Source organism: Zootermopsis nevadensis, unplaced genomic scaffold, assembly GCF_977971745.1.
Source record: "Zootermopsis nevadensis isolate Lab colony 2312 unplaced genomic scaffold, Znev_1.0 Znev_ptg000010l, whole genome shotgun sequence".
NCBI lineage: Eukaryota > Metazoa > Arthropoda > Insecta > Blattodea > Termopsidae > Zootermopsis > Zootermopsis nevadensis.
The window spans coordinates 9,447,671-9,467,251 of NW_028259142.1; the positions used below are offsets into that span (position 1 = coordinate 9,447,671).

General features: G+C 40.6%; 1 long non-coding RNA gene across 1 annotated transcript in view; it reads right to left on the bottom strand.

Annotated features, from left to right (window-relative positions):
• The window catches only part of LOC110839937 (uncharacterized), a 193,530-nt gene that overhangs the window by 161,587 nt on the left and 12,362 nt on the right, over positions 1-19,581 (bottom strand). The gene's annotated exons all lie outside the window — the stretch shown is intronic.

The following is a 19,581-nucleotide window of genomic DNA, read 5'->3' on the forward strand; positions in this document are numbered from 1 at the left end:
AATAAAGATAATTTTATTCGTTCACTTAAGAGAACAGGAACCTTGCTAATACGACATGACTTGAAGAGGCTTGGATCTTAAATAGCTGTCTTTTGAGTTGTAGTGTCGTAAAAGTTTGCCATCGTTTAAGAGGTCTTTGCTGTTTCCGTCATCAGGCGACTGCACGACGCAACAAACCATAAGACAGCCATCTTCGTACTCTTAACCGTGATAACCTGAGATTCCACTTAGGCTTGGAACTTAACTTATTTGCTTCGTAACAATGCAGTGAATTCCATACAGTCTATTTTACCTGGGTGAGGGGGTGAAACGTTTAACATGAGTTTCAGTTAGAGGTTGCCTTTGCGTGCACTCGGCATAAGAACTAGTGAAAGACAATTGAATAAAAATTTCCTTGGATATTATCCATCGTCTAGTAAATATAAAACGTAAAACGACGTTTCGGAGATGGGACTCTATCTCCGTCTTCAGGTTCCTACACAGTTTGGCCCACTAGATAGAGCTAATCCCTATCTCCGGACAAAGTAAAAAAGTGAAAGTCCCGGAATAAAAAGACATCACCACACCATCCATCCGTGGGACGTAAAAGAATAGATAGTAGAAATCAAGATTCATTAAATACGATAAAGCCAAAAAAACAAAAAACTCATAAAGGGTGGGAATAAATACACATGTATGGAATCCCGTGTGATTGCGGTAGATGGTTTATCGGCGAAACCAGCAGACCTCTGGAGGTACGCATAAAGGAACACAAATATAATTTCAGACAGGGCCTGCTGGGGAAATCCAGATTGGCCCAACATGCGTACGAAGATCATCATGTCTGTTGGGATGGAGCCAGGGTGTTATTAACAGAACTCAATGCCGTCTACAGAAAATACAAGGAGGCGGCACACATGGCACTATTTGCCAATCCTATCAGCCAACCTAGTTTGGATTTATCTCGTATTTGGATTCCGGTTATCTCTGAAGAAGTCCAAGTTGTGCATCGAGTTTCGAGCTGATATTCATATGTATTTTTTTTTTCCACCTTTTGTGAGTCTTTGTTTTATTTGGCTTTTTCGTTTTTAACTAATTTTTTTCTACTATTTCTGGTTTCTACGTCCCATGGATGGATGGTGTGGTGGTGTTATTGTATTCCGACCTTTCACTTTTTACTTTGTCCGGACTGCGAGGACCAGTCGCTTTGGAAGATGACCAAGCGGGTGATGCGAATCCCCACTCCGTCGCCCCCCTTGATAGTGCCGGGAGGACTGGCTCTCTCGAACCCCGAGAAGGCAGAAGCCCTGGTCGACAGCCTTGAGGTCCAGTTCCAGCCGGTAGACAACTCGTCGGACCCGGCTGCAATTGACATGGTTAACGAGGCGATGCGACATACGAGTATGCCCCCGCAAATGAACCGAAATTAACCAGTCCCTGGGAGTCGCCCAGGCCATCAAGGGACTCAAGCTTGGCAAGGCTCCGGGCCCCAACGGTATACCGAACAGGGTCCTGAGACATCTCCCACGACGCGCGATAACCTTTCTCACGAAAGTGTTCAACGCGGTCCTCCGCAGGCAACACTTCCCCTCGGCATGGAAACACGCTCGCGTGGTGTCCATACTGAAACCGGGGAAGGACCCCACGCTACCTTCTTCCTATAGACCCATCAGTCTTCTCGACACGGTCGGCAAGCTCTGCGAGAAGATCCTCCTAACGAGGGTCCTACACGAGGTCAGCGAACGTGGGCTCCTGCGCGACGAGCAGTTTGGGTTTCGACCCAAACACAGCACGTCGTTGCAGCTGGCTCGCCTCGTCGAAAGGGTCAACAGAAACCTTGATGAGAAGCGGCTAACCGGCGCGGTTTTCCTGGACGTGGCCAAAGCCTTCGACACAGTCTGGGTCCAAGGCCTCCTATACAAACTGACCGTCCTCAACTTCCCGTCGTACTTGGTGAAAACCATCTCTTCCTACCTCGCTGACCGGACATTCCAGACGTCCTTCCAGTCGGCCACGTCCACACGTCGTGCCATGCGGGCTGGAGTTGTGCAGGGCGGACTTCTCTCCCCTGTGCTCTTCAGTCTGTATGTCAACGACATACCCACACCGTCCCGCCACGTCGAGTTAGCACAGTACGCGGACGACACGGCTCTAGTAGCCACGTCCCGTAGCCCAACGCTTCTCGTCAGGTATCTGGAGACCTACCTCAGTAGACTTGAGCTCTGGCTCAGGGCCTGGAGGATTGCTATCAACGTCTCGAAGACCACCGCGGTTCTCTTCGTTTCGGCGAGAAGACGCATCCAACAGCCCAGAGCGGTGCAGTTTCTCGGACAGCCGATCGAATGGGACAAAACAGCGCGGTATCTGGGGGTCATCCTTGACGCCGGGCTTACCTGGTCGGCGCACGTCAACCAGGTGGGAAAGAAGGCGGCGCAAGAATTAGGTGTGCTAGGCCCGCTCATCAATAGGAGAAGTGGCCTGTCCATCAGGAACGGTGTGCTGCTCTATAAGCAGCTCATCCGTCCCAAGATGGATTACGCATGCCCGATCTGGAGGTCAGCTGCCCGCAGCCACGTCCGGAAGCTGCAAGTTCTGCAATCCAAGTGTCTTCGCATTGTTACTAACGCGCCCTGGTACGTTAGTAACAGGCAAATACGTGAGGATCTGGGGGTCCCTTTCTTTGCCGACCACATCAGAGCACTGACTGAGAGATTTGACTCGAGGTTAGCTGGTGTGGGGAACCCCTTAGTCCGGCAACTCGGGAGGCACTCGTGCCGAACGAGGGCTGCCAGAGGTCGCTCAAGGGCAACCGAGGGCGACCGATGTTGAGCAGGCCAGTCGAGGCCGTCCCCAAAAGACGGCCAAGTCGGCACAACGAGTGGTTAGACTACTCGGCTACCCTGACTGAGGTTTTCCGTGCTTTTCCTCAGTTGTAAGGCGAATGCCAGGGTATAACTTAATAGGGGCATGGCCCGCCACCCTCCCCCCCCCGATCATGGAGGCCATCAGCTGAAGTGATCTTCCCCCCATGCCGCAGAGGCCTTCAGCCGAAACGGCCCCTCCCTCTCTGGGTTCAAACCCCAGAGATCCAACCAACCAAATTCCTTTGGACAACTTGCCTGACGGGATAACCTCCCATCAGCAGCAACAGATCCCAGTTTGAATGGTCGTGGCTCCCGCCACGACGAAACCGCGTTAGCGTTAGCAAAATTTCCGTTTTTTATATTAAGACCGTTTACCATTTCCAGCAATGCGCCTTGTGCGCAGGAATGGTTTCACCTAGGTAGGGACGATGCTTGCGCTTGCGCAGGCCTCCGCCCTCAGTTAGCTTTTTGGTTGGTTGGTTGGTTTACTTTGTCCGGAGATAGGGAATAGCTCTATCTAGTTGGCCCAACTGAGTAGGAACCTAAAGACGGAGATAGAGTCCCATCTCCGAAACGTCGTTTTACGTTTTATATTTACTAGATGATGGATAATATCCAAGGAAATTTTTATTCAATTGACTCTTCACCATCGTCAAGAAGTTTTAGATCTGATATAGTGAAAGACAGTTTTACTACATTGACACACATCAGAGCAGTGCAACTGTTCAGAGATCACAACTTACAATTGATGCTGTTATCTATGTATTCTAGATTTATCTGCAAAATGAATTACATTATATGAAACAACATAAGGTTGCAACAGGTAAGAAATCAATCACTGCAAAAGAACAGGTTGGCTGATGCTGCAGCATATGATAATGGAAACAATTCTCAGTGCTCCTGTTAAGAACCCACAATGAGCATAGACATTCTTGCTGCAATAGAAGTCTCTCATCTGACCAAGGAACACGACGGTTCATTACGGAGTTTGCAAGACCACGCCACTTCTCGCTATCCTGAGCCAGATCAGTCCAGGCAGTCGACATCTTCATATCTTATTCCTTTGAAGTTAATTTCTAAATTATACTCATCTGCGCCCACGCTCCAAGTGACATCTTCAGGATATGTGATAACTAGGGTTCATATGTTCATGACGTCATATTTTAATTGAGGCTTATATTTTCATTAAAACTGAAATTAAACACTAACTGGGTTATTCTAATCACAATTAGACTGTGTTTATTTTGCATATAAATGCATATTTAGGTTATTTTTTGTTTTCTGTCATATTTGTAGTTATATGTATATTTTGGATATATTTTGAGGATAAAATGCATATTTTGTTTATGCTTTGGTTATATACGAGGTGCGATCGGAAAGTTTCAAGACTGCGCGTATAAAAACCCGTACACTTATCTCAGGTATTAAATTCATCCATCACCCTCGAAGTAGTTCCCCTGGGAGTGAACACAACGATCCCAGCGCCGCTGCCAAGCCTGGAAGCATCCCTGGAAATCTTTCTTTGTCAGCCTGTCAAACACCATCTGCGATTCTGCCTGAATCTCTTCTATCGTCTCAAATCTCCTTCCCTTTAGCTGAATTTTCATCTTTGGGAAGAGGAAGAAGTCACACGGAGCTTAGAAAGGAAGTTGGGGTCGGTTCTTGCAAGATCTTTGAGCTCCTGACAAACTAGAAGTCGATTCTGCTTCTGGTCCTCAGACAGGATGCGTCGCATGTGGAGTTCTTCCTTTAGAATCAGCTGACAGGCCCCATAGCCTATCCCAACAATGTCGCACAAGTCGTTGATGGTACGACGTCGATCTTCGTGAATGGCCTGCCGAATCTTCGTAACATTTTCGGGCGTTGTGCTCGAAGATGGTCGTCCAGAACGCTCGTCATCATCGACAGAGGTTCGGCCATTTTTAAAACGTGAATGCCACACAAACGTTTGTGCACGACCCATTGCGGACTCCCCAAATGCTTGCTTTAGCATTTCATAGGTTTCCGTAGCCGTTTTGGCGAGTATTTGGCAAAATTTGATTTGTTCATGAAAATCCGCCTTTCCGAAATCGCAGGAGGGTCGGTGTAATGAACTACCAAAATGCCCGTAACTAAGAAACAAATGCTAATTCGATGATGCCGGCTGGCACACTGATTCACTATGAATGTAGGCCGCACCCCCTAGCGGCCGAAGCTCGTACTACATCTGGTTCGCCCTCTATTGACACTGTCTGGAAACTTACATACATACATACATACATACATACATACATACATACATACATACATACATACATACATACATACATACATACATACATACATACATACATACATACATACATACATACATACATACATACATACATACATACATACATACATACATACATACATACATACATACATACATACATACATACATACATACATACATACATACATACATACATACATACATACATACATACATACATACATACATACATACATACATACATACATACATACATACATACATACATACATACATACATACATACATACATACATACATACATACATACATACATACATACATACATACATACATACATACATACATACATACATACATACATACATACATACATACATACATACATACATACATACATACATACATACATACATACATACATACATACATACATACATACATACATACATACATACATACATACATACATACATACATACATACATACATACATACATACATACATACATACATACATACATACATACATACATACATACATACATACATACATACATACATACATACATACATACATACATACATACATACATACATACATACATACATACATACATACATACATACATACATACATACATACATACATACATACATACATACATACATACATACATACATACATACATACATACATACATACATACATACATACATACATACATACATACATACATACATACATACATACATACATACATACATACATACATACATACATACATACATACATACATACATACATACATATGTGATGATATACCATTGTATGAATCTTACTTAAACCCATGGACCATAAAGCAGTGAGAACAACATTAGGTTGTGGAGTAGGTGTCAGGTTGGATTTAGTGGTGTTGGTTGTTCGTGGAACGGAAGAGCGGGCACTTAAGGAACAGGCGCGTTGTCAGTACTTGAGTGACCGCCGGGAACGCCATACGCCACTAACATCTTCTCATTCGAAACCGCTGCTCTCTAAGTTGGGATTGCGAGACGCATCCAAAAACCCAGAAAAATGCAGTTTCTCAGAGTCAATAGAGTGGCTTTAAACAGTGCGGTATTTGGGGGAGACGCTTGACATTCGGCTCACCTGGTCGGCGCTCATCAGTCAGGTGAGAAAGGAGTTAGCACAAGGACTGAGAGCGTTGGCCCCTCCTTAACAGTAGAAGCAACCTGTTCGGTAAGTAGGAATGGTGCAACCTAGCAAAGTACTCCGGCCACATTTAGCTTTTGGCTGCCTAGTTGTCCGGTTTGGCCAATATATTAACATATTCACCCTGATGATGACAACGGTAATGTTTGACAAAATTCTGGATAGTTAGCAAAACTGAACTTGGCTCAACCTCCGAAAGCCTTAGTTGTAAACTGAACTCCAGACACGAAACCCGAAGGAACAATATAATTATACCTGCTATTTTATACGACATGTCTATACAAGGAGATAATTTAGACTAAGGACATTATTAAGCACTTTAAATATAAAAACTGAGCAGACTGGACTATCAAGGTGATTCGGTGTACTGATTTCAAGGACATTCGTGACACACCCTATTTATATTTTTGCGCAGCAGCTGTTTGTTAAATTCTCCAGGGTTCCTTCTCTCTTAATTCATCCATATTCCACTGCAATTACCATCAATTTACACGAGTTCTGTAGACATCGTAATCGCTTTGTGAAAACTAAAGTATGATTCAAAACTTTCAACCAAGTATCGTGGGCAATTATCTGTCAATCCACTGCAAAATTCGTGAGGTCTAACGTTCCCGTATGAGCCGGGTAACCGGCTATCTTCACTGAGAGTTTTAGTGATTTTCTTCAGCCCCTCCTGATAAATTCCAGGATAATACCTTAAAAGTAGGCCACAACCGCTTTTCTCCGTGCCCTTCCCAAGTAATTTTTCATTTACAGACCTGTCATCCGTCGCTAATCATCTTTCAGTGATTCCCAAACACTTTCCTTAACGCTATCATTGAAGTGCAAAACATATTAGCATACCATAACAATTTTACATTTAAATTATTGTCTTGGATTACACAAAATAACAAACACTTTCATGCTATCACCGTCACAAAATTTTAAAAGTGTCATCTCTGTGAAGAATCCAAAGAACTTTGTCAGAAAGATAAAAACATTTACATATAAATCTTAAACAGATTATTTTATTGTTAATTTTGTCAAATGTAGTGTATTGAATGCAGTTTGAGGGATTTTTAATTATTTGATTTTGTTCTTATTGATAAGATTTCTTACCAACAATATGTGAGATCAGACTTTACAGATTTTATTTTAAATTATGTATTACTAAATTACCTGTGTATTCAGGCAGCCATTTCATGTGCAAAAACAGCTTTAAATAGCTTTCAAATTTAATCTTAATTAAATCGACGCTTTGAGTACACAATCTCTTTATCAAATTGCTGGAAGTAACGCCATGTAGTATATTAAAGTTTGCGCTACCCATAACAGTATCAAAGTATTTCGGTAGGCGACGTGGGACGACACCAATTCAAGCAATCACCTCACCACCTTACAGAACAGGCCATCTTAAGCCTGTCATTAATTATCGGAGACGGAAGAATTTACCTCATCTAAACCCTTTTGATCTAGACATTTCAGTAACACAAACTGTTTAAATCTTTAGTGACCAGCTAAATGTTGCTAACTCAGTTTAGGAGATTACATTACATTTTAAATGGTGCGTTTGAAATTATTTACATTTTATCATTATTAATTGTGTTAGAATTAGCTTTATTTAATACATTCAATATATGAAATAAAGCGTAATTAATAGGCCTTTTTGGTAGTTTAGTTTAAGAAGTAGGGGAGAATGGGCAGATGGCGGTCACTTAAGAGAAAAGCTAGATAAAACGAAATTTATAAGCAAACTTGAAACTTTGTATGAACTGGCATTTAAAATAAATTAAAATACGTCGAACGTAACAAATATTCTATAGGAAATGATAACTGAAGAAGTATCTTTGACCGGAATTGCCCACCCTTAGGGATAATGACGGTAACTATTTGAGCTTCAAGATGCCACTGAAGTAAATAAGATAATGCAACCGCCCTTCTGCAGACTGTTTTTTTCTCACTCTGGTTGCCACGGGATCAAGCCCAGTAGCGTGTCCGGTTTGCTTGCGGTTACAGCTTGATATAACTTCGGATAATGCGGAAGGATATAAGGAATAATAATTGGTTTAGGGTTTGTCGGCGAGCAAGATTGTCCGACTCTCAGGGAATATACGGGGACTGTGATAGTTGGAGCGGCCGTGAGCCAAGGACATGAAATCTGTGGGGATGATCAACTGCAGACCACACCGAAGTCACCTTGGAGACGTTTTACCTTTTATTTCCTTTCGAGACACTGTAGTACAATACGTTATTCTGATTGTAGGGCAGCGCGATGATTCGGCTGTTGTATTTATAATTGTAAGAATCAAGCAGAAACTGTCTGCTTGCCTTGAAGAACCGAACTTTCAGAGAGCGAGTACCAACCAACCAACCAACCAAAAAGCTAACTGAGGGCGGAGTCCTGCGCAAGCGCAAGCATCGTCCCTACCTAGGTGAAACCATTCCTGTGCACAAGGCGCATTGCTGGAAATGGTAAACGTTCTTAATATAAAAAACGGAAATTTTGCTGACGCTAACAGGGTTACGTCGTGGCGGGAGGCTCGACCATTCAAACTGGGATCTGTTGCTGCTGATGGGAGGTTATCCCGTCAGGCAGGTTATCCAAAAGAATTTGGTTGGTTGGATCTCTGGGGTTTGAACTCTGCGGCATGGGGGGAAGATTACTTCAGCTGATGGACTTCATGATCGGGGGGGGGGGGGAGGGTGGCGGGCCGTGCCCCTATTAAATTATACCTTGGCATTCGCCTTACAACTGAGGAAAAGCACGGAAAACCTCAGTCAGGGTAGCCGAGTAGTCTAACCACTCGTTGTGCCGACTTGGCCGTCGTTTGGGGACGGCCTCGGCTGGCCTGCTGAACATCGGTCGCCCTCGGTTGCACTTGGGCGACCTCTGGCAGCCCTCGTTCGACACGAGTGCCTCCCGAGTTGCCAGACTAAGGGGTTCCCCACACCAGCTAACCTCGAGTCAAATCTCTCAGTCAGTGCTCTGGTGTGGTCGGCAAAGAAAGGGACCCGCAGATCCTCATGTATTTGCCTGTTATTAACGTACCAGGGCGCGTTAGTAACAATGCGAAGACACTTGGATTGTAGAACTTGCAGCTTCCGGACGTGGCTGCGGGCAGCTGACTTCCAGATCGGACATGAGAGCGAGAACGAGTAGCAACGCAATCTCGCTTTTTATATTCCCGCAACGTAACTGTTCTTGAATTTTGAATTGAATATGACAATCCGATTTGTCCCCCAAAAAGTCATTTGTCATATCAACTCAACTGGACGTTTAAGAACTTTACCTTTTGATAATTATATTACAACCAAACACAACAGAGGTAAATCGTGGTGTGCTTGTATTTCCTCGCACAATAAACTAGATATAAAGGGCGAGCTTTTACAGAGTTCACGATCTTTACGGCCTGTTTCAGCACTAATTAATTATGTAGAACATCACGTAATATTAGTTTCTCTATGAAAGATGCAGGCGAGAATATTACATTTACTTCGTCGTATCCAAAATAAAAACTGCTTCAAGTGCGAAGTCCCAGAATTCACCATGCATAGTTATACACATTTTGGCATCTATCGGTAGCCACAATGACCCTGCAATGTTATTAGTTTTTCTGTTTTTATAAATTAAATTTGAGATTTCAAATGGTGTTAGAAGTACTTGTGTGGAAGTTATAATTGCTGTTTTCATGAAACTCAAGCGTGTTCGCATTTCTACAAGTTTTTGTTCGAAGGAGACGGAGATTTCTTGCAGTTGGTAGAATTTCACCACGTACAGCACACTGTGGACTTTTTCCTCTGTTCAGGAGTTCATAAGTAAAATCAGAAATGAATGAATGAAAATTATCACACGTGTTACATAAAGTTCGGAGGAGATTGAAATGGCCTAATTTATTGTAATGTTCCTACATTTGATGGATTCGCTTTACTCTTTGTCTCTCTTCGCACGCTCTGCTTGCCTTACATACTTCATCATGCGATTTCTGCCTCCGTGCATACTCCTCTAGTTTCAAGTGTCACGTTTCTGCTTCAATAACTTGTAAAAATAAAATGTCAGCTAGTATTTAGGCGACCCACTCAAATTAGCATGGCGGCCTTTTCTTTATCCCCAAGACCACTGTTGTATAACGTACAGCTACAACAAGGCGATAGTCATAAATTTTAATTTGACTTTAAGTTTGACAGCGACACCTAATAGGCCATAGTAACCGTAAAATTAACTATGAAATGTTCCAAGCTGATAGCCTTGCAAACATTCCTGAAACTTGTTTATAGAATACTATTTATAGGTCACGAAACAAATATGGCGACTACGAATGTCATTGAGATCATGTCCTACTCATTCAGTGTAGACAGTATGTGGGCTTAAACAAAAATTCTTTCAAAGCGATAAAGCAATAGTGATATTAATTCTCATAATAATGACGGCAATATCAGTCTTTGACATACTCTCAATTGCAGTCAATAAGGAAAGTACTATGATCATTCACGAAGGGCCCACTAATTTAACCCACTAAATTGTATAAAATTTACACAATTGAATCCTGATGTTTGACGACCTTCCCAATACTACAGTACTCAGCCTTAGAATAATGTTGACTTAATTACTCATATAGTTTTGCTAACAGTAAAATTTCTGTTTGTAACCTCCAATCCAATGGTTACCAGAATTCTTTCCTCGGTGGTAAAGCACGGCCGGGGCCTGATGATGACCACTTACCCCATCTAGTGCCGAGGTTAAAAATGAGTAGCAGCTACACCAACTTGACAGAAATTCAGTATTCATATGCTTTTAGAAGTGTTGTAAATAGCTCAATTAACGGGATTGTGTAACACGATTACAAAAACTTTTCGAAATGAATAGAATCAACAACAGTAACATGTGTAAAAACACACCCTGAGCTGGCATATAACATAAACAAAATATGCGATCTTCTTTTACCAATAGTGCTATAAAAACCAAACATTCATTTTCGTTCAAGCAGCAAATGCAGTCCTACTGTTACTGTTCCGTAAAGGACTGATGCAGCCATTTTGTCTCTTGTGCCCAAAATGACTATCTTTCATCACTGGGTTACCAAATATTTTGAATACTGAGTGTTTAATGATTCACCGGAAGGCAAGTGTCGTTTTCCGACAACTGGAAGAGCTCAACAACTCATCGCCAAGAGCTAACTGCAACTCCTGCTAAAATCATTCTCACAAGAGTGCAGCTGTGTCTCATGTAGCTTAAAGTAGTAGTCACTGTGTGTATGAGTGCGTATGTATGTGTAAGGTCCCATGTACTCTTTAACATCTTTTTGTCTGTATGACCTGTATATGTAATGTCGTCCTGCTGTTAAGGGTCGGAGAAAATGTTATCATAAATTTCCCAGTGTCAGAGTTCCAAACACAACATCTATCCATGAACTCATTAATAGAATCAGATCTACCGGAACACTTCTGATCAAGAAATATGTTACCAAACTTTAATACTCGATTTATTAACTGAAAGCGCTTCCTCGATGTCCCAGCAAGCGATTGTTTTGCGTACTTCCAAGAAAGATAATAGTGCATTTGTTGGTAATTACAGAACTATTTCGATTTCAAATAAAGTTTCGTAAATTTTTAAACTATCTTTCACAATCACAATTTCTTCCAATTTAAATCCAAGTTACACTGAAAACACCATTACTTAAACTACACTGCCCTTTGGACGAGGCCTAAGATGATGCTTGAAATGTTGGTGGTTTCTTCATTAAACCACTTTACACGGCTTGTAATCCGAGAAGAATTAGTGCACCATTACTTTGTTCAAATGAAATATACGGTAACTTATTTTTTAAGTGATGGTGTTATACTATCAGCTTGTTCACAGGGACATAATATTTTCAACTTAGCTGAGGCTTTGATACGTCTATAGTACTCTTCTACTAGATACGCCTAATAATTTTGGATTACATTCACGTTAAATTAAATGGTTCCAAAGTTACTCATAAATTATATTATATCCTCCTTTCTTCTTATTCTAGGTAACTGTATTATCCCTTTTACGTGTTCATGTCGTATCATAGTCCTGTATCTTGGGACGTATCTAGGCTAGACCAGTATTAACTGCCTTCAAGCTAGAATTAATTATTTCAAATTTCTATTGCTTGCTGATTATTAAAAAGTATATCGAAACATAAGATTTTAAATCTCTTCAAGCTAATATCCATACGGTTCAGCAGTGCCACAGGCTAACTACAGGCCACAGACGAAATTTGTGGATGTTGAACTCAGCACTTGATCGAATTGAGTTGTCAGCATCACGTCCCAGTGGATAGGAATTTGGAGGGGGGCTGCAGCTCTTATTTGGAGGCAGAATAAAGTTATTTTCACCTGCCTGGAATCCTTCCTCGGCCGTCCAGTCCGTAGTCATACACTATTCTAACCGCTGTCTTCCAACTCATTCATCAGGAGAGAGGCACAATAAAAAGAGTGTACATTTTAACTTTCAGATTACTAAAATTACAGGCTTCACGCTTAAAACAAAATGAGTTAATTTAATTACTTCATCAATGATGTTTAAATTTAGTGTACTAACTATGTAATTGAAAGAGTCTGGTGTTATGTTAGAAAAATTCCATCTTCTTTGTCATAATCTTTATGTAGGCCTATGTTATCGGGCACTGCAGATATTAGCTGTTATTCATCTCACTGCTCACACTTTACATTGTCTTCTGATAACCTAATTGTAGAAGAATGCTTTATTTAGGTAAAATCTTATATAGAAAGACTGTAATAAAACAGAAAACAAGAAATACAAATAAAATATGTTAGTTTGTTTCATTGTCGTTTTGTGCAGTTAATATACTACGTAACAGATTTTGAAATGTTGCACTTCATACCAGACGACTATTTCTCGAGGCATCGTTTTTACTAATGTTTTCAAGGGCAAAATAAATTACCACATTTATTGGCAGCGCTGGTGTTCGCACACTCACAAGGCATATAAAATCATTTACACCTTCAAGGTAAAATTTTGAATAATAATAATCAGGCATGAGTCCTTCAGCGACGTGCGCCATTGCTTCAAATTACATTTATAAATATGTTCTTATTTTTAGAAAAATAATGTCTCTTTTGTGGACATTTCCTCCAATCGGGGAAGTTGTTATATTGGTTATTTTTCTGTTTTTATTGTAATTGTATTTTGTCTATTTACAGAATATCCCACAAAGACGTATACAACAGCAACTTTGGTGGCCACTTGTCACTCATTTACTCTACGTTGTCAACTGTGCCACGAAACTAAGTGTGGTATTTTAAATACCTACACTAGATTCGCTAATTCTTAAAGTGTCATTGTTGAAATATGTAATGGTTCAATTTATCAAAACACTTAGCAACATCTTTTGTTACAGTACTGCTTTCTGCAATACCAAGAACATGGTAGCTGCATAAAGCCTGTATGTTATTTAGCTAATGGTTCAAGGTAAATAAAAGTGATGACCCCCTGGAGCTAGGTATGTACAATTTGATATGAAGATAAACATTGCACGTACCTAAAATCTATACAAAATGGCATGCCTAAGCAGAAACTTACAGACTAAGATATGGTGCGAAATGATAATGTTATGTCCTAAATAACAGATGATCGAATAGTAACGCAACGCATCTTCGACACATGTTTTATTTGTAAAAATATAAATTAGGATGAAATTAGAAAGCAAAAAAAAAAATTGATAGGCAGTGTCGGACACTGCCGCAGTTATTTTCGTGAAAACGCCAATCGTGTACAGTATATTGTAATTAAACAAAATTTTTGTTTTGAATCGTTTAATTCATTTGCAACTTACATTTATTGAATACAGGGTAGTGGTATGAGAAGTAGGATACATATGGCTATAAAATTATTTAAATACCTCTTGCAAATGTCAAATCTATACAAGTTTTCCCTTGCGTGGTTGGTTTGTCCAAATCATTCACTAGTTCAAGTTTAAAGAATTTCTGAAGGTATGCACGTAAGAGTTCTAAATTTTCGTCACTAGTGTTGAAATCGCCACCTGAGTTGTCCGAGCGCGCTTACGTTTCCTATATTCGCGGCAGTACTGCGCTTTGGTTTTGGGTCCGGGCACGGCGTTTTCGGTGTCATTCTCTTTGGAATTTTGTGCTCTACGCATTCGTGCCCGAGGTTTGTAATTCTGGTTTTACTTTGCCCTCATATATCGCGACATTTTAAGAAAATCGGGAAATTTACAAACTTTTTCAAATTCACAGCCTCGTATCTTTTTGAGTTTTTGAGATACATACTTGGAGGCCAGGATGAGTCGTAACATATACACTCCTCTTCAAAACAACACTTGGTTCACTCGGATCGGATAATTAGTCTCTGAGACATGATCCCGTTTATCGACACGTGTCGAATCCGGAAAGTCGAAAATCGTTGGTTCATTTTGCGCGTCCGCAGTTCGCGACGTCCGGCCGCCACGAATGTCGAAGCGGTACTAACACCAACTTTCATCCTTCCTCTTTAAAACGAGACTAATATGGCGGCGCTATGACTATTTTTAGCCGAGTTATTGAAGTTTGAAATTACTTCGACAGAAACTGTCGCTTATTTGGGCGCGATTGCCTCCTCACAACCGGCATCGATTTTAAAGACGTTTTCACGTCAAAAAGACAATGTCGGAAATGTCCTCCGCATTCCGCGATCCTTGCATTTACTGTTTTCCTTATGTTCGATGCAACCCTGTGAAGAGTTCCTGTGTCACAGAAGTGGTTCACCAGACGAGACATTGTCAATTTTTTCGGCACTGAATAATCGGGAAATGTATCCCTATACTCATTCCGACGAGTTAAACAAGAACGAGTTATCACGTAGTGCTCGATATGAGCACTCGCATTTGTGAGAAAGACGTTCTTGCATTTACACTCCTAGAAGCCAATTGGCGCCAACAGGTTACAACATGATGCAAACGGCCCGGGTCATTGCAGTTACAGCGATATTATATGTCTACTAAACCAAACGAGTGTAATGAACTACAACCACGAATAAGTATTTTAATATAAGTTTGTGTGAATTTTTTATCACTTTGTGTAACATACATAAAAACTAATATTAAATTTATATTTCTTAAATATTAAGCCTATTACTACTTGTTAAGATTTATCTGTATCATATTTAAAGCACACTTAATAAAAGCTCGAATCCAACAAAATTTCATGGTATGATCATCTGCGCAAGATTCGAAATCACGTAAAAAGCATTTTATTGTTGGGTTACAAATTCACATAATATTATATTGCATAGGCACCTATGTTTGTGATGTACAAAAGTAGGTTTAATGAGTTAATCGGGAAATCTAAGTAACTTGCTGCCTGTCAAGACTGCATCTAAGTAAAGTCAAACAAGAAAACATCACTCTCCAAGGACAAGGTCAAAGCAGACTGGGGGCAGCTTCTAGATAATTGTTCTGTTTTCCTGAAGAAACGTAGAACCACCCAAGCTCCAGGCATTTTTCTGAAGATCATAAAAATATCTCCAGGAATGCAATTCTGTTATATACGTAACGCTGTTTGTTTCACTCAGACATAAAAGAAATGATGTCGGCACATGTCTGTCCTGCTTGACGTGATTTTCTTTTTGCAATTTAAATATGATAGATGATGGCTTTCTTCTGAGTTGCTGCGCCGTATCTAGTTAAAGTTTGCTGACAATTTAATTGTGCTTGCTGCCTCTATTGTCTGGGCGATAATGGTGGAGTCAGCAAGCACAGTTGAAAGGTCGATAAACTTTTACCAGACTACACGGCGCAACAGGCCCAGAAGACAGCCATCTTAATAATTGTCGTCGTGAGAACTTGAAATCTAACTTAAAATTTGAAAATTGCCAGTGTGACAATTGGTGACTACACGTTAGAGAGACAGGGGTGCAAATGGGGAGGTAATATTAAAACCAATCTTGAAACCAGGATTTGAGTCTATTGACTGGGTTCAGCTGCATCAATATAGAATCCAGTGGAGGTTCTTGTGAACACTGTAATGAACCCAAAGGTAAGGGAATTTAAGAACTTCAAGATAAACTAACATCTCCATCTACTTAGATATTTACTGTTACTATGCCCAATATGACATTATTATGAAGGCATCAATATTCTTAGATTTATGTGAGGTTCTTCAAGATAATCATTATCATGGTTTCTAACGTTCACGGAAGAGCATCTACACAAATGAAGATGTGTAAAATGGTTATTACAAGTAAAAAATAAATTGCATCAATTCCAGGTGATGTGTTCAGATGGTAGCTTGAAGATGACACAGTTTAAAAATTAGTCTAAAGAAGAACTCGTGCAGATTTGGATCGCTATAATCCGACTGAACCACAACAATTTGCTTATGCATTAGCTGCTGTTGGACTTCGATTAAATTTAATGCTTTAAACATAACTGGTATTTGTATGTACCTCCTTAAATAACATTTAATTCCTCTTAAATTTGTGAAGAGAATGTATTATGTGTTCTTATAATTTTCAGAATAAACGATATTTTTCTTTTAACAGCACTTACCGCAAATTGGTCTTTATAATGAGTTGTGGGTTCGGCTGCCCCTGTTACAGAAGACAGCGTATTGGGTGGGGATATGGCGGGAGTCTGGGTTCCATGGAGATGAAATTCGGGTAGGATTTGGGGGGGGGGGGGTTTAATGCTGAACCCATGTAGCTTACAGACCACCGTTTTACGACAATATGGCGTGTGTCATAATTTAAAAAAATCGGGGTGGGTTGTGTACGGGGCACAATCGCAATCGTTTAAGAAGTGAATCCGTCTTTGTGTTATTAGATGAAGGGTAAGATGTAAATGAATAAAGTCTTGGTGGTTATAAGTGAAGTATAATTTTATTTATCAAAGGCCGATGATAATTAACCAAGCCTTTACAACTGAATTCTTTACGAATCCACTAAGGTATGTCAATTTATGTGGTGTTCACATTGAATGCATAATCATCGTCCAGTCGTCTCGGCAAATTCACATTCACATTGTTCACATCTACTTGAAAATTTATTACTTGACCAACTATACCATAGTTTGCTTCATAACGCAAGCGCCTTATTTTCATAAATGCCAATCTCGGCGAGATTAATCTTTCACTTATAGGATCCAGTGGTGGCAATCCATCGGGCTTTGAAGAATAAGCAAATCCATTTGACTTGGACAAAGCCGATACCTTATTAAAATTTAATGATTGGCGACAAGTGTTACACAATTGAAACGATGTGATATCTTCATTTGGAAATTCTTATTTTAACAAAGAGAATTATTTTAAACTAACTGGCTTCAAATATCTCATAAACCATAAGAGATCACAAACATTACAAACGTAACCGAACTCATTCTTGACATGGACATCGGCCCACTGCTATCTCTTTACAAATTCTTCACAACGAACTGCGACTATAATATTGTAATTTTTTCTCATTTCATCGTTTAATGTTTTAAAGTTATCACATTCCAAGTCAATATCCATCGGTTCAGGCGGCGGTGCACTCGAAGTACTCGCGCCGGCGTTGACGCGCTCGGCTTTCTGACTCTCTCTATACAATCTGCATCGTTCGGCATTAGTCAATTTGGGATTTTCTGATTTCTTCTTAATTTTTCTTTCCAACGATATACTTTTCTTACATTTCTGTTCATATTTCATTTGCAATTTCTTCGACATTATGAATTTTTTTCAACTTAGCACACTTATCGGCTTATAACTTTACAAATTTCATTTTATCGGTCATTTTTGCTAAATAATCTTGTAGATCCTGTTATTCTCTGTAAATCGACACTACGGTCAACGTCCTATCTCTTCGCATTCCAAAGTTACACTGCCCAAACGCCGCGAGGAGTAGCCATTTTCAGTGTTCACGCGCAAGCGCTACCCCTTCCCCCTCACCATTGCACACTCCCATTACACACCATTTTAGATACGGACATAAACCCTCTATTCAACAAAATTTAAATCATTAGATTATCATTTATACTTTACGAGATATAAACACCAAAAATCTTGCCATTTTTTTGTCGCTCGAGTTTTCGTGGAGACCCCTTATACAGGACCGAATTTAAAGACGTGTTCACGTCAAAAAGGAATCGCCAATCAATGCCCAAAAGCAATAATGAGCTCGTTGAAGAGTTTGGAACACCCTCCATGGCGCAACATTCTTAAGAAATGTCAGAGACCCATTCACGTCATCGAGGATTATTTTGTATAATGGCGTCATCGCGGAAAAATACTCTCCGCCTCAAAAGTCTGAGTGCCTGTCACGTTGGTATAATTTATTATAGAAACGTAAGAAATCTTCCAACGCCACAGTACTCATACCAAATTTAATGAAAATATTTAGAGAAGTTCTCGGTTTGTTGCATGTATGAACATTGATGGATGACAAAGTGAGCTTAATAGGCGTTTATAAATTGATAAAGAGACAGAGTAACAAATTTCGCTGCATAAATCGTCTTTAAAATTACTGCAGTAGATTCGGGTGGACACCTGAAAGCACTTACATGATAAGCACATAATGGCTAGGATAATGAAACCTTTTATAGATAATTAAATTAAATCCGTGGCGTAAGAGCTCCATAGAGCCAAAGCCGACTAGCTTGACTGCTGGCCTCACGTTCACATGCCTAAGCAGAGGTGAACGATCATCCAACCAGATACAGAGTGGCGTGTGGTCAGCACGACGAACCCCCAGCCATTGCTAGTTTCCATGACCGGATTACGCTACTCGTTGTAGCTCCCCAATTTCCTCACGATGCTGAGTTGGCACCGGTCCCATACACTGGTCGAAAGCTCATGAGGAAATTTCTCCTCCCCCGAGACTCGAACCAGCGCGCATTCCGTATCGCCGGTCCGAAGCATAATGCCTCAGTCCGCGTGGCTACGGCGCAGGACAACCTTTTATAGATGGGCATTTTATAAATACTGCATGGCAGCGGTTTTAGAACTAACAGTGTTCCCAAAAAGGAGAAGGCAGACTGTTACATAAGCCTCTGTCTGTTCACTGTGTGCCGCAGAAGGTTACTGATGATTTCGCGAGAAGACTGATGAGTCCTAAATGAACACGGCATGAAGCCTTCAGGCATGTCAGTTTCGTGACTGGCGATGCGCCCTCCAAGTCTACATAAGAAATTGCCTGGTAGCCTTAACAAAAGAGACAATAATGTCTGAAAGAGTTCACTTGTCCCAGTGCGTCGTTTGTCAAGAAGTTAAACATACAATACGCCCATGATTATTCAAAACTAACATTAACTGTGAGTTCAGAAATAAATTTAATGAAG